This window comes from Choloepus didactylus, chromosome 10 (genome assembly GCF_015220235.1).
Source record: "Choloepus didactylus isolate mChoDid1 chromosome 10, mChoDid1.pri, whole genome shotgun sequence".
Taxonomy (NCBI): domain Eukaryota; kingdom Metazoa; phylum Chordata; class Mammalia; order Pilosa; family Megalonychidae; genus Choloepus; species Choloepus didactylus.
In genome coordinates, this window is record NC_051316.1 from 111,092,675 (window position 1) to 111,106,521 (window position 13,847).

At 40.6% G+C, this 13,847-nt stretch overlaps 1 protein-coding gene across 2 annotated transcripts in view; it reads left to right on the top strand.

Annotated features, from left to right (window-relative positions):
• SNX30 (sorting nexin family member 30) overlaps positions 1-13,847 on the top strand; it is a 145,329-nt gene that overhangs the window by 59,100 nt on the left and 72,382 nt on the right. The gene's annotated exons all lie outside the window — the stretch shown is intronic.

Sequence of the window (13,847 nt, forward strand, 5' to 3'; positions counted from 1 at the left end):
CTAATTGAACATTCTGCTCATACTAAGCAACCCCTCCCCATTCTTAAGCCTCATCCTATATCTTGGTACCTTATATTTCAAGTCTATGAGTTTACATATTATAATTAGTTCCTATCAGTGAGACCCTGCAATAATTGTCCTTATGTGTCTGGCTTATTTCACTCAGTATATTGCCCTCGAGGTTTTGTCATCACCCCATTTTTTTTTTTTAATATGGTTTTGTTCACTCACCATACATTCCATCCCAAGTAAATAATCGATGGTTCTCTGCATGGTCATACATTTATGTGTTCACCACCTTCACCACTATCTATATAAGGGCATCTACATTTCTTCCACAAGGCAGGAGGGGGAGTCAAAGAAGGTAGAGAGGCAAAAGAAAGAGGAAAAAATAAATGACAGCTAGGAAGCAGCAAAAGGAAAAATAACCTTAAATCAAAGTAGAATAAAGAATCAGACAATACCACCAATGTCAAGTGTCTAACATGCCTCCCCGATCCCCCCCTCTTATCTGCATTTACCTTGGTATATCACCTTTGTTACATTTAAGGAAGCATAATACAATGATTCTATTAGTTACAGTCTCTAGTTCATGTTGATTGCATCCCTCCCCCAGTGCCTCCCCATTTTTAACACCTTGCAAGGTTGACATTTGCTTGTTCTCCCTCGTAAAAGAACATATTTGTACATGTTATCACAATTGTTGAATACTCTAGATTTCACCAAGTTACACAGTCCCAGTCTTTATCTTTCCTCCTTTCTTGTGGTGTCTCACATGCTCCCAACCTTCCTCTCTCAACCGTATTCATAGTTACCTTTGTTCAGTGTACTTACATTGTTGTGCTACCATCTCCCAAAATTGTGTTCCAAACCACGCACTCCTGTCTTCTATCACCCTGTAGTGCTCCCTTTAGTATTTCCTGTGGGGCAGGTGTCTTGTTCACAAAGTCTCTCATTGTCTGTTTGTCAGAAAATATTTTGAGATCTCCCTCATATTTGAAGGACAGCTTTGCTGGATACAGGATTCTTGGTTGGCGGTTTTTCTCTTTCAGTATCTTAAATATATCACACCACTTCCTTCTTGCCTCCATGGTTTCTGCTGAGAGATCCGCACATAGTCTTATTAAGCTTCCTTTGTATGTAGTGGATCGCTTTTCTCTTGCTGCTTTCAGGATTCTCTCTTTGTCTTTGACATTTGATAATCTGATTATTAAGTATCTTGGCGTAGGCCTATTCATCTCTCTTCTGTTTGGAGTACGCTGCGCTTCTTGGATCTGTAATTTTATGTCTTTCATAAGAGATGGGAAATTTTCATTAGTTATTTCCTCTATTATTGCTTCTGCCCCCTTTCCCTTCTCTTCTCCTTCTGGGACACCAATGATAGGTACATTATTGTACTTTGTTTCATCCTTGAGTTCCCAGAGACGTTGCTCATATTTTTTCATTCTTTTCTCCATCTGTTCCTTTGCGTGTAGGCTTTCAGGTGTTTTGTTCTCCAGTTCTTGAGTGTTTTCTTCTGCCTCTTGAGATCTGCTGTTGTGTTTCCATTGTGTCTTTCATCTCCTGTGTTGTGCCTTTCATTTCCATAGATTCTACTAGTTGTTTTTTTGAACTTTTGATTTCTGCCATATATATGCCCAGTGTTTCCTTTACAGCCTCTATCTCTTTTGCAATATCTTCTCTAAACTTTTTGATTTGATTTAGCATTAGTTGTTTAAATTCCTGTATCTCAGTTGAAGTGTACGTTTGTTCCTTTGACTGGGCCATAACTTTGTTTATCTTAGTGTAGGTTGTAATTTTCTGTTGTCTAAGCATGGTTTCTTTGGTTATCCAAATCAGGTTTTCCCAGACCAGAACAGGCTCAGGTCCCAGAGGGAAGAAATATTCCGTATCTGGTTTCCCTGAGGGTGTGTCTTAGAAAATTGCTCCACCCTTTGATGCCTCAGGTCGCTGTGCTTTTCTGCCCAGCAGGTGATGCCTGTTAGCCTATAATTCTTGACTGGTGTGAGGAGGTATGGCCTGTTCCCCCAGGCTCTGGGGTCTGGTTCTGAATGGAAAGGGCCCCACCCCTTTCCTCCTAGAGAAGGCAGAGCCCCCAGGTGGAGGTCATTAGCATTTCAGTGGTCTCTGTCTCTGCTTGTGCTGTCTCCACCCTTCCAGAGTCACAGCTCTGGAAACTGAAAATGACTGGGGCATTCTCCACTGAGCTGAAAAATAAACAGCTAGTCCCCTTCAGACCCAGTCCAAGGCACCCCTCCGGCTCTCCAAGGTCAGTCGTCACCCAAAGCCTCTGTCTGTTTTCTGGGGATGCGTACCTGTAGTGAGCAGTTCACACTCGCTACTTAAAACCCCAGTTGGAGCTCAGCTGAGCTATATTTGCTTGCTGGGAGAGAGCTTCTCTCTGGCACCATGAGGCTTTGCAGCTCGGGCTATGGGGGAGGGGTTCTTGTGACTTGGATCCGCAGGTTTTACTTACAGATTTTATGCTGTGTTTTCGGGCATTCCTCCCAATTCAGGTTGGTGTATGATGAGTGGATGGTCTCGTTTGTCCCCCCGCAGTTATTCTGGATTATTTACTAGTAGTTTCTCATTTTTTGTAGTTGTTCCAGGGGGACTACTTAGCTTCCACTCCTCTCTATGCCGCCATCTTGCCCTGCCTCACCTCTGTTAGGATTTTTAAGGTGATCACAGATTGTGAGTGTGGTGTTTTGAGAGTGTTGAAGTGTTCAGATGAAAAGGATTATATACAATTTTTTATATATTATGTGTATAGTTTTTAATAGTGATTAAACTCTTGTAAGTAAGACTTAACTCATTAAATCCCTATACTTCCACTTATTTTCTATCATGATACTATTTAACATGTGACACATCATATTAGTCTTGAAATTTTTGAATCACTGTGTCAACCTAAATCTGTGAGATGAGGCCATGATGATAATGGGGCCTAACTGGGGTTGGTGGTGGGGAGAGAGGGAATCTGAAAAAGATGGGAACTATATTCATGGGCTTTCTGTCCTGTGCCTGCCAGGTAGCGGGCAGGGTGCTGAGATTTAAATGATTAATTTTCACAGTAGTCCTAAGAAGTATACCTTTTGGTCACAATTTTGTAAATGAGGAAACTGAAGAAGAAAGTTTAAGTAACTTCTTTAGGCTTACAAAGTTGGTGACCGGGATTCTAACTTGAATGTGTAGCACTCTGAAGCCCATATTTTAAGTTTTAAACCCATACTCTTTATTATAATTATAAAAGAATAACTTGAATCTAATATATCTTTTTTTAACTTTTGAAAATTATTTTTTGAATATTTAAAATAGTACTGAAGTTGTGCTAGATCTAGAGCAGGGTTTCTCAGTCTTGGCAGTGTTGACATTTTGGACCGAATAATTCTTTGTGGTGGGGACTGTCCTGTTGTAAGACGGTTTAGCAGAATCCCTGGCCTTTGCCTATTAGATGCCCGTAGCACCCCACCCCCTAGTTGCAACAACCAAAAATGTCTGCAGACATTGCCAAGTATCCCCTGGGGGACAAAATCACCCCTGTCAATCTAGAGGAAGAATAACTATATCTACATTATTAGGGAGAACATTCTCATTACCAATGTACTTTTTTTGACTAAAAGAAAGTATTTTAGCCAGGAAACCATCCTATTTCTTGGTTCCCCCCACCTCACCTCCCCAGTTACTACACAATGAAGAAGGACTTACAGATGTTTTCAGAAGTTTTCATAGATGAAGGTGCCTTTGTGGACAGTGTTAAGGGATACATTGGTGAACATTCCCTCTTCTTTTACTGTGCTTTTCTTTTTTTCATTGCAGAATGGTGTTAGTTTATGTATTAAAATATATGTTACATTTTGAGTGGGTTCTGTACCTGTTCAAATTCTTTGAAAGAAAAGCGGGGGGTGAAGTACATTCAAATTTTGTTTCTTCATCTTTTACTGGGTGAAAGGTTCCATTTTAAAAATTATTCAGGAAATATAAATTCATTACTGTAAAAAATAAAAGAAATGACACTAAAAGACCAAATAGAATTAAAGAAACGAGTCTTCCTTACCCCTCCTCACTTACGTGGTTATTCTCACCAAAAGCCGCCATTGTGTGTCCTTCAATCCTTTTTCTTTGCATTTACATACACACATGTATAGTTAAAATAGATGGAATTCAGATTTTGCTGCAATAATGCTAATTCCCCCCGCCCCCCCAATTTGTAGTATTCTTGAAGCCCTTTCCGGTTTGTGTGAATCTATCTAGCTTACTCTTTCAATCTTCTGCCTAATTATTTATGCTATGATTATACAATAATTTATGTAACTTTTCTCCATGGACATTTAAGCCTTTGCCAATATTTGTATGTTATTTACCTGTCCTTTCTCCAGCTGGTTCACATTTGAGAATTTGGGTGCATATGTACATATACCCAGTCTCCCCCATTGCCACTGCCACAGGAGTCCTGTTTTCCCAGCACTGAGGTGCTGAGATGTGCATTGTTTCCTCCACGATCCTAGGGTGGTATATGTATTTCTTTGAATTAGTTCCATTTATTTTTTTATTTTTACCGAGAGTCAGGTTATGTTTTACCCTGTCATTGGTGAAATGTAAAACCTGTTTTTCTTGAACTCATGCTGTAAACAGCTGAACAACAAGGTGACTGCCTTGTGGGCACAGAAATCCTTGCCTGCCTTGACATTTTGCAACCCTACTCGATTCCTCGGCCCTGCAGTTTACCCTCCAAAATGCAATTACTGCAGAATCTCTGTTAACTGCTTCTCAGGCTAATGTGCTTGCTGCAACTTCCCACTCTTTCCTCTGCCTCTTCTGTTTCCTTCCTTACCCTTTTTCTCTTTGCCCTTATTTCCATCCCTTCTGGCATTATTTGATTTCCTATAAGTCAGAAAATGTCTTAGAGTATCCTTTACCAAGTTCTAATCCCACATTTTCACTTGGCTGTATTTCCAAACACATCAGATAAACTTGTCACAGAACTAAGTTTTACTTCTTACTGAGTCCTCTTTTCCTACTGCTAATAGTGACACCAGGTTTGGTATCTTGGTGATGTATTTAGTTAGAGCCTCCTCACTGCCGTTTGTGTTAAACGATGTGTTACGAGTGTGGGTGTGAGAGAGAGGACAAATGGTGACAGATCCTGTACACCTGATCATGTCTCGAGACTTGCACTTCTCCTGCCGAGGTCCTCAAGAAAAAATAATGCTCAGAGTACAAAGTTGTACAAAAGCTTGCTTTTTTTCTTCAGGACTTCAACTCTCTAATCCTAGTGCAGGTTCCTGATGAACAAAGCAGGACAAAGTACAGAGCTTCTTTGGCCTGAGCTAAAATGAGCCCAGGGCCAAGAGCCAATGCAAGCAAACCCCCCCCTCCCCCCCAAATCTAAGCCATCTGCCTCTTCTCTCTCCAGTGGTGGAGAACTAGCATAGCTCTTTTTAGGGCAGGCAGCTCCCAGCTCTTTTCTCTCCAGGTTCATAGAAAGTAACATCACAATAATAGCTAAAAACTCTTACGCACTTACCGCATTCTGCCCTTTTTGCTGTAGAAACCCTTTAAATTTTATTTTTTATAAGTCACAGGTTCATTGTAGAAAAATGAGAAAATGCAAATGAGCTAAAAGAATAAAATAAAAGAACACTAGCCAGGAGTAATCATTTATAACGTTCTGAACTATTTTTCCCTATCCATTTACAAAAATGGATATTTTGCATTCTGTGAATTCACTTAATGCGTCATGCATGTCTTTCTGTGTCAGGAGACACACTTTTACTCGTTCCCTTGTATGGATGAGCCATCATTTATTTTGTGCTAAGTGCTTTAAATATATTATCAGTTAATCATCACATTCGAAGTAGGTGCTGGTGCTGTCCTTATTTTACAAATGAGTAAACCGAGGCACAGAGACATTAAGAAGATTGCTCAAGGACATACAACTGATATGTGGTGGAGCTGGGACTTGAGTTCAGGTCTGTCTGATTAATTGCACTGTGCTTCCAAAAGACGTGATTTCCAAGAGAGAGTTGGTCTCACCCCCCAGCACTGTGGTCCAGCACCGAGGCCTGAAACGCTGGAAGCTGGCAGGAATGGACTGGAGGCTGGGGAAATGGAGAGGGGCCTTCAGATCTCTGTAGAGAGGCCTCTCCCTTCTTGTCTTTTATCTTGTCCCCAGTCATCGCCAAGTCTTAATCGCAACTAGTTCCTTGTTTCAAATGTCTCAGTGATCAACAGAGTGTAAATGCTGCTTAGAGGTCAAGTTGTTACAAGTAAGGACTCCTAAATGTTACATTTAGTGACAGGAAGCGACTGAGGCCTGCAGTAAGGGCAGTTTCGTTGGTGTGGAGGAGCAGAATCCAGTCCACAGGGGTTTGGGGTGAGTGGGAGGTAAGAAAGAGAAGAGTGAGTGTTGGTAGTTTGGCAAAGAAGCTGAGTATGGAGAAAGAACAGTAGCTGGAAGGGGTGTGAGTTTGAGGGAAGGTGTTTTGTTTGCTTTCTAAGGATGGAAGAGATTTGAGCATGTTTAAATGCCAGGTGGCCAGTGTTGGTGGAGGAGGAGATGCTGGGTTGAAGATTGAAGGGGGGGGTGGAAGCCACTGTGAAGACAGAAGGCAATAGTTTCTTGAGCAGAGGTGTAGGAATTGGCTTCCCATGGGGAAGCAGCACGTTTCCCATTGTTTGAGGAGGAAGAAGGGAAGTTTGTGAGATTTGTGGCAGGAAGTTGAGGATTTTTTGCTTACAGCTTCGGTTTTCTCTGTGACTAGATATGAGGTTTTCTGCTAAGAGTGAAGGGGAGGTTTTGAAGAAGGGCTTAAAGATTTTCAAAACTTCTGTAGGCCTTTAAATGGCTGATTTGGAAAATGAGGGAGAGAGTTGACTAAGGAAGTATAAAGTCATTGCTTGGCAGTGTTGAGTGCCCAATTGTGGACCCTGAATTTATTGGGTCAATCTGGGTGTTTGCTGATTTTGGTTTTCCTCCAGTATTACTCATATGCCCTGTCTAGTAAAGCAAGTAGTAGATGGCTGCATTTTAGCCAGAGATGGACAGTGGGGAAGGAGCACTTAGGATATTGGCAAGTGTGTTAGTTTCCTTGGGCTGCTGCAACAAAGTACCAAACTGGGAAGCTTAAAACAACAGAAGTCTATTCTCTCCCAGTTCTGAAGTCTAGAAGTCAGAAATCAAGGTGTTGGCAGAGCTGTGCTCCCTCTGAAGGCTTTAGGGGAGAATCCTTCCTTGCCTCTCCAAGCTTCTAGTGGCTCCTGGCAACCCCAGGGGTTCCTTGGTTTGTAGCTGCATCACTCCAGTCTCTGCCTCCATCTTCACATTCCAGTGGGAATTATGGTCCACTCTAATCCACTGTGACCGCACCTGAACTAATTACATCTGCAGAGACCCTATTTGCAAATAAGGTCACATTCTGAGGTTCCAGATGGACATGAAATTTGGGGTGCACTATTCAACCCTTTATAGTAAGTAAGGGGTTAGAGTGATGTGTCTTGGAATTGATGCTGAATAGGGCAGGACATAAAGATAGGTATAGACTGAATCCAGGACCTTTAGATTCCTAGGAAGCTGAAAAACCAGGGGTATTGGTAGCTAGAGTTCGAACTATAGGAGGTACTGGTTAGAGCGGGAGATGTTTGAGTTACTCCCTGGTGACAGAGTCTGCGGAGGGGTCATGGGAGTGGGTGGAGTGGAAGGAGACATGGTTGGCTGAGAGGCAGAGTGTCATGTGTGTGAAACACCAGGGTCTCAATGGTACCCAGATTATGGAAGGACTTTGGCAAGGAAGCCTGAGAGGCAGGTGTTAGAATCGCCAGGGAATCAGGAGAAATGACAGGTCAGTAGATGACAGTTGTGAGGAGAGATAGAGGATGTGTAAAGTTTGGTGGCATGAGCGAGAAAAGGGCTTTTACAGGAAAGTGAGGAAGGAGGATGTCATCAAGGCAACTTCTAACTGGGGGGCGGGGCAGGGTCTGTGGAGTGGGGAAAATGAGCAGTTTTCCACTTGATAGGTTGGAGTCTCAGGGAGGAGCCAGGTTTCAGAATTTGAATAAGATGAAGAATTACAAGACTTTATTAATTATAGAATGGGTGACCCAGAGAACTTGGTGGAAAGATCTGAGAGAAGAGAAGGGGAAGCTCATGTCAGAGGAAAGGAAGCTCAGAGGAGCGTAAGGATGGTGGCCAGAAAGCTCTCCAGTCGTCAGCCACAGGTGTTATGTTAGGACACTGGGATTTGGGGGCAGAATGCAAGCTCTTATTTGAGAAGGGAAGAGGTCTCTCTACTGGGTTGCAAGGGAGAATCACCGAGGCTTCTTAGGATCCAGCTGTGGCCTGGACAGAGGACACTTTGAGGAAGACCACATCTCTCTGGAGTGAAGTGGTTGTAAATTTTAGATTGAATGGGCAGCCCTTGGGATGGCTCAGCCCCAGTCGTTGGACACATTGGCTCCTGGGGAATAAGGGTAGACGTTTTGTGGTAGGGTGATGCCCAGTTGGAAGGGTGCCCTGCTGTGTCTCTGTGCTAGCTCCTCCAAAGTGTTGAGCTTTAAAAAAAAAAACAAAAAAGACTGGTTGAATTGTATTTCCCAAAAAGATATGTTCAATCGCTAAGCCCTGGTCCCTGAAATGTGATCTTAGTTGGAAATAAGGTCTTTGAAGATGTGATAATTAAGATGAACCCACACTGGCTTAGTGTGGGCCCTAATCCAATATGACTGGTGTCTATATAAGAAGAGGAAATTTGGACACACAGGCAGACACTGAGGAGAAGGCCACGTGATGGCAGAGGCAACTGCAAGCCAAGGAACACCAGGATGACTGGCAAACTGCCGGAAGCTGGAGGAGGCGAGGAAGGGCTCTCCCCAACAGGCTTCTGAGGGAGCCTGGCCCTGCTGACACCTGGTTTCTGACTTCTGGCCTCCAGAACTGTGAGACAACACATTTCTGTTGTTTTAAACCACCCAACTTGTGGTGCTTTTGTTCAAGCCGTCCTAGGAAACGAAGACAGGTCTTCATATGGAATGATGGTGTGCCGGTTTGAATGTATTATGTCCCCCAGAAAAAGCCATATTCTTTGATGCAATCTTGTGGGGCAGACATAATAGTGGGGATTAAGTTGGAATGTTTGGATTGGGTTGTTTGCATGGAGATGCGCCCCACCCAACTGTAGACGATAACTGATGGGATATTTCCGTGGAGGCGTGGCCCCACCCATTTGGGGTGGGCCTTGATCAGTGGAGCCATATAAATGAGCTGGCTCAAGGAGAGGAAACGCAGTGCAGCTGTGAGTGACATTTTGAAGAGGAGCAAGCTTGCTAGAGAGGAACGTCCTGGGAGAAAGCCATTTTGAAACCAGAACTTTGGAGCAGACGCCAGCCACATGCCTTCCTAGCTAGCAGAGGTTTTCTGGACACCATTGGCCATCCTCCGGTGAAGGTACCCAGTTGCTGAGGTGTTACCTTGGACGCTTTGTGGCCTTAAGACTGTAACTGTGTAGCGAAATAAACCCCCGTTTTATAAAAGCCTATCCATCTCTGGTGTTTTGCATTCTGCAGCATTAGCAAACTAGAACAGATGGGGTTAAAGTCTAGTGGTGAAAATATTCTGCATCACAATTCTCACGCTCAGTTATTTGTTCTTAGTGCTGCCCATAGGTGTGTGCCCATTGCCTTACGATCTTTGTTGGATATTCTAGGTTATGGGCATGTTGTATACAGGAGACATAGAGCAGAATGGCGTAGGGTTATTGGTGATGAAGGAATTGTGGGTGTGCACTTTTCTTTCTTGTTTATTGTTTTATTTACCACAGGTTTTAGAAAATAGAAATAAGAATGTATTTATCACTTTATTTTCCTAAGTTTGACCCTGACTATTCACCAAGGAAAAATTTACTGCACACCCATAGTTGCAATTTTATTGGCCTTTGTATTTTATGAATTCTGTGAGTCCTGTAACTGTCTGGGTTTCATTCCAGAAATTCATTGTGGCCCAGTTTCAGCAAGAATGCAATGTTCCATGGTGACTGTGCCTTGCTAGCTCAATTCCTGGCTCAATTTTATCTCTCTGTCCTTGTTTTCCTTAATCTTTCTCACCTCTAATTTATATCATTTGATTGTATTTTATGTGCTATTATATCTTGTCTAGAACAAGATGTGGTAAGATAACTAAAATAAATACAGGGTCAGAGCATGTGAGCTGCCTCCTGCTTCATGATGATTTTTGCCGAATCGCTTCATAGATCACAAAGCGTCAAACAGATTTTTATGACTGTGTAATACTCTAGGTTCTTAGGAGTTTTTAAAAAACGAGCATTTCTGAGTGTGTAAGTGAACATGAAAGTATTATATGAGAATGATAGAAAATTTGGAGATAAGAATGGGTATAAAGAGGACAATTCTCATTACCACTTGTAAGTTTTTCTTCTAGTCTTCTATGTCCATATTTTTAACATAAATGAAATCATAATTACTTACAATTGATTTGGTATCCTGCTGTTTTTCCCTTTAAAATGTAGTGAAGCATTTTTGTCATTAAAAATGTCTTACAGGCACAATTACTGGTAACCATAGGGTAAATAAACCATAATTTATTAGACAAGATATAATAGTACATAAAATACAATCAAATAAACCATAATTTCCTTAATAATTTTTTACTGTTACACATTTACGTTGCATTGCTTCCTTTGTTACTTTAAATAATATTGCAATAAACATCATTAAAGATTTCTTTGTCACAGTTTAAAAAATTATTTTCCAGTGGTAGATTCCTAGAAGTAGAATCACAGGGATAATCAGGTCATAAATAAAGTGTACAGGTGAATATTTTTATAAGTTTACAGTGGGGATGGACTTCTGATTTAGGGCACCAAAAGCAGGAACCATAAAAGGAAAAAAAAAAATGGATGAATTTGACTATATAACAATTAAAAATTTCTGAATCAGGAAAAACATTTGGGATTTATAAGGTAAATGTCTATAAAGAACCTTCATGAATGAAAAAGACATGACACAATTTTTGAAAAGGCACTTAACAAAAAAGAAAAATAGAGGGCTAATAAACATTTTAAGGAATGTTTTAATTACAGTGTACAGTGTTCACTAAGAAAACAAAAAGAAAAGAAAAATGATATTTATTTTTAATTTATCAGTCCATCAAAGATAACCAGGGTTGACACGAATGTATAGTGAGAATATAAATTGGCATGAAATTTGTAGAAGCAGTTGGTTGCTAATAAATATTTATACTCTGTCATCTAGCTATTCTACTGTAACTGAGAAGTTAGGATTTAAGGGATGATTATGATTACTGAATTATTATATAGATATTCCTTTTTACTTCTTGACAGAGGGAAATACCTGAAATCTGGTAATGATTGTATAGCCTTTATCTTGTGCCCTGTGATTGTAAAAACCTTGTGACTAACCTTCACTTATACCCATTTTATCCGTTTTTTTTTTTACTTTAGAGTCTTATAATCACTAAAGACAGCCACTAATGTTTATTAATGAAGGGGCTTGGGTCAGCCCAGAACTAACCCACCCCAAGTCCAAAGTTATCTTGATAACCAAAGCTGGATCTAACTAAAATGGGCCCGCCTGACATGTGCAGTAGCTTAGACTTTAACCTGTAAGTGACCTTTACCTCACTGTAATACTAAAAATCATGCCCATCATCGTATTAAGGCCGCCATTTTCTTACATATGTTCTGTGACTAAGCATGTAATCAATCTGCACATGCTCAATAATTAAATCACCTCTATATCACCTGGGGCCATTGTGCTCATTATCCTAAAATCTACCCATCTTTTAATACTATAAAACTATCAGAATTACTGCAGTTTGGGGAGACAGATTTTGGGCTGATACTCTCCTGTTTCACACCTAGCAATAAACTCTTTCGCTCTTTGAAATCCTGGTGTCTCAGTGATTGGTCATTTGAGCACATCGGGCAGAGAATCCATCGCCTTGGTCTGGTAACACTGTCTCAAGGAATTTGTTTTAAGGGAATTATCAAACAAGTGCGCAAGGAAATACATACCATGATGTTAACTGTAGCACTGTTGATTTATTAAAAAATTGGAAACAACCTAAATGGGAATTTGGTTTAATTACGGCATACCCATTTCATGTAATACTATATATGTGTTAAAAGTGATTATGTAGAGGTGAACTTACGGACATAGAAAGATGTCCAAGGTGTAGTCAAGAGATACTGGAAAATATGAGTGAATGAATGAGTCTGAATATAAAAAATATGGAAAGATGTAAACCATAATGCTAATCGTGGTTATCTCTATTTAGAGGGAATACACAGCTCATCGATTATTTTTTTAGTTCTTTATTTTCCTGAAGTTTAAAAAGAAGGATGTGTAACCTGAGTAGACAGAAGGGGAAAAAAAGCACCAGTTCCCCCAAAAAGTGAAATTGGTTTGGGTGGAAACAAAACTTGTGTTTTATTATGCTGCTTTTTGTAGTTACCAGATACTGATTTCAGAGTTAGAGTAGAAAAGTTACATATACTATAATTTATGAAATGGATTTCAAAAAGTGTAATAAAGAGAAATTATCAGTTGATGATCCTGTAACTAAGAATTTATTAAATCACAGTGAGCTCTGCTCACAATGAGTTGCTTTCATCTGTCACCTTTCAGAATATACCTTTGTGGGACCACAGTCCCTGGAAGTCCTCAGATGGAGCTGGCTAGTGCTTGAGGGTTCTTGAAGAACATCTCCTCCTGCTTGTGCGGATGTGGGAATGAGGCTCAGAGAGGCCTGGTGGCAGCTCGGTGACTTGGTACCATGCCGGGACTGCTTTGGGCACAGTTTAGCCACCTCCCTCCCGAGGAGTAGCAAGGCTGCTTGCCCCAGCGTTTCTGTCACCCCATGCTGAAGATTTGTCAGCGGTGATTTGTCTTTGGATTTATGCATTGTCTAGTTTTATTTTTCCCCCTCCAATTTTATAATGTTAGTTCCTTTTCAGAGTCTCCTAAAAAGTCATAAATACCTAAATTGAGTGAATTTCTCCAAATCTTTCCTGCCTTCCCCCTCCAGTCATAGGGAATGGCTGTGTTTTAGGTGCTTGAGACCTTGAAAGGGGGAAAACATGAGGAAAGAGTGGTTGAGGATCAGTCCAAGACTAAGTCTTTAAATTTCACAATTTTGTTCCGACTGAGAGCACAGATTTTAGGGAGGATGGAATCATAATTTTTGATGCCAAAATTGTTCACAACTTTTTCCTTGATGGTTGTTCATGTGCTTTTTAGATTTTCTTGGTGTCAGGGATTAAAACAGACTTTTGGCTTGAAAGTGTAAATTTATAAAATGCAGCTTGAGCTGTTTTCATCTTGTACTTTAATTTCCAAGAACAGTGACTGTCGTGTCGGTACCCTAATAGGGAAAAATGGCTTATCTGAGACAGAATTTTAGTTTGGGCAAATTAATTTGCAAAAATCTTGCCTTGGTTTAAAATCAACTTAATTTTATTTCACTTTGTTTTTCATTATTAAAGTTCTTTAATCACATTTCAGAAAACTTCAAAAGTTCAGGAAAATGGATGCGTCATTAATATTTTTCTGCAATTCAATGACATTTTGGTATGATTTCCTTCCAGATTTTTTCTTCTGCATCTGAAATACAATACAGGTTTAAGGTTCTGGTTCTGGCAGAATATGGCAGATTAGGCAAAACCTTCTCTATTTTCACCTAATCTGGCTCCTAAATGAACAATGATGTGTTATCTCTACTTTTTTTTTCTTTGTTTCCCCTCTGCCTCTGACAAAATGTCTATATATTTAGCAGCAGGCAAAGACTTAATTTCTTTGTACAGACTCACAGATTC